We start from the raw sequence: 2,597 nt of genomic DNA on the forward strand, positions 1-2,597 counted from the left end.
CTGGGCCCAACACCAACCAAGGAGAACCTACCAAATGGTACTCCCACACCACAACATTTGACCGGTAATTTCATTGCAAAATCCGCATCTATACAATTAGTTGAGAGAAGTCAATTTGGGAGGATGCCTAGTGAAGACCCTCATTCTCATATGAAGACTTTTTGTGACTATTGTGATGCGATTTCTCAGACCGGAGTTACTCAAGACCAAATTCGATGGGTCTTATTTCCTTTTTCTTTGATTGGTTCCGCGAAACAATGGTTAAAGAGCCTTGATAAGGCTACTCTTGGTATTGACTCTTGGAATAAATTGGCACTTGCTTTTTACAAGAAATTCTATCCTCCGGAGAAGACTAACATGTTGAGAGCCCAAATTACCGAGTTCAAACAAAGGGATAAGGAATCTTTGTATGAAGCATGGGAGAGATTCAAGGATACTTGCCGATCTTGTCCACATCATGGACGTAGCGAGTGGTTCCTTGTACAACAATTTTGGAATGGTCTATATGAAGACTCCCGAAACATTCTCAATATGGGATAAAATGGTATGTTCACCGAAGTTGACGATAATCAAACATGGAACAAAATTAAGGAAATGGCAGTCCATAACTCACAATATAGTAGACCTCGTAAGGTTACTAGAGGAGGAAAGCATGAAGTGACCTCTATTACTCAATTGGGTGCTCAACTTAGTGCTCAAATTGATACCATTAATTTGAAGTTTGAGAAAGCTATGGCTAAGCTTGAAGAAGCCTCCAAATCACCTAAGCAACATGTTAATGCCATGGTGGCATCTTCATCAATTCCAAGTGGAGTATGTGAGAGTTGTGGAACTTTGGGACATGACCAAAGTGAATGTAGGGGAACAAGTGAACAAGTGAATGCTTTCCAAGCATACAAGAGTGGTACCCCTTATTCCAACTATTACAATAAAAACACCAAATTCCATCCCAACCTCTCATACAAAAGCCAAAATGTTCAAACCCTCAAACAACATACACCCCACCTCCAATGAGAAACCAAGCTCAAAGACCCTTTTACAATCAAAACCAAAGTTATCAAAACCAAACTCCATACAATCAAACAAATGACCAAGGTTTTGATGTTCAAAAAGCGGTCCTCCAAATGCAAAAGAACCAACAAGAATTTTTCACTCAAATGCAAAAGGATAGCCAAGCAAAAGACATCACCATTATCAACATACTAGCTCACACAAAGATGTTGGAGACCCAAATGTCTCAATTGGCATCTTCAAGTTCACAAAGACAAAAGGGGCAATTACCACCTCAAGGTAAACCCCCAAGACAAGAATCGGTGAGTGCCATCCATTTGCGGAGTGGTACAAGGTCTGAAGGGCCGAAGAGGCCCGTTGATGAAGATGTTGTGAATGCTAGTGACAAGGAAAGAGTTGTTGAAAACTCTAAAGAAAAAGAACCCACCATTCAAGAAGTTTCAAAGGAGAATGAAGAGAAGGCTATAGAGAAAGAGCCTATTGTGATTCGGCTTGTATTTTCAAGTCGTCAAGCTAAGCCTAAGTTTGATGAACAACTTGGGAAGTTTATAGAGATTGTCAAGAACTTGGAAGTCTCAATTCCATTTACGGAATTAATCAATCACGTTCCGGCCTATGCGAAATACATGAAAGATATTCTTACAAAGAAGAATTCCATCCGGAAGCTTGAGACTAATGCTTTCACTAAGTTGAGTAGTGCCATCCTACAAGGAAGTTCACCTCCAAAACTAAAGGATCCGGGAAGTTTCTCTATTCCATGCACCATTGGCGATACCACGATCAACAAAGCTCTATGTGACCTTGGGGCAAGTGTGAGTGTCATAACATATTCGGTGTGCAAGAGGCTAGGAATGGGAGAGCTAAACTGCACTAATATCACACTTCAAATGGCGGATCGATCAACGACGACACCTTTAGGGGTATGGGAAGATGTGCCGGTAAGAATTGGCAAGTTCTTCATCCCGGTGGACTTTGTTATTGTTGATATGGAGGAAGACTCCAACATTCCTATCATTTTAGGAAGAACTTTCTTACACACCGTGGGAGCGGTGATTGACGTGAAACATGGAGAACTCACCCTTGAAGTGGGAGATGAAACAATCACTTTTAATCTTGACAAGACAATGAGAGCTCCCCGATTGCATGATCCATGTTTCATGGTTGATCATTATAGCCGAGAAAGTGATAGGAAGAAGTTGGTATCTCAATGCAAAGAACAAGCTATGGGTAAAGAATCACCACCCATATGGGAGAAGAAAATAGGTAACCTCCAAGATGCTCCGTCCAAGGAACAAGGATGCTTCAACAAGAATGAGAGCGTGAATAGCTCACCACCACTCATGACAAGAGAAGAGGAAGGCCTCATTGGCCATAATGACAAGAAGAAAGAGGAGTTGTTCTTGTCAACTCGTGATATTATTGGGGAACAAGTAGATGAAGTATGCGGTCTTTGGGATGATGATTTTGAAGGGATATTCAATCCCTATATCGGTAATGCTATGACCCAAGACCACAATGAAGAACAACAAGTGCAAAGGTCTATTGAAGATCTTTATCATGACAATGAACAAGCTTTCGACTACTTC

The 2,597-nt window shown here is 41.1% G+C and overlaps 1 non-coding gene across 1 annotated transcript; it reads right to left on the minus strand.

Moving 5' to 3' along the window:
- Nucleotides 1-357: 357 nt before the first annotated feature.
- Nucleotides 358-465, minus strand: LOC141615741 (small nucleolar RNA R71). The gene has a single exon (XR_012530144.1). It is a non-coding gene; the product is annotated as a small nucleolar RNA R71 (small nucleolar RNA).
- Nucleotides 466-2,597: the final 2,132 nt, after the last annotated feature.

The sequence above is a fragment of the Silene latifolia genome, chromosome 11 (assembly GCF_048544455.1).
Source record: "Silene latifolia isolate original U9 population chromosome 11, ASM4854445v1, whole genome shotgun sequence".
Lineage (NCBI taxonomy): Eukaryota > Viridiplantae > Streptophyta > Magnoliopsida > Caryophyllales > Caryophyllaceae > Silene > Silene latifolia.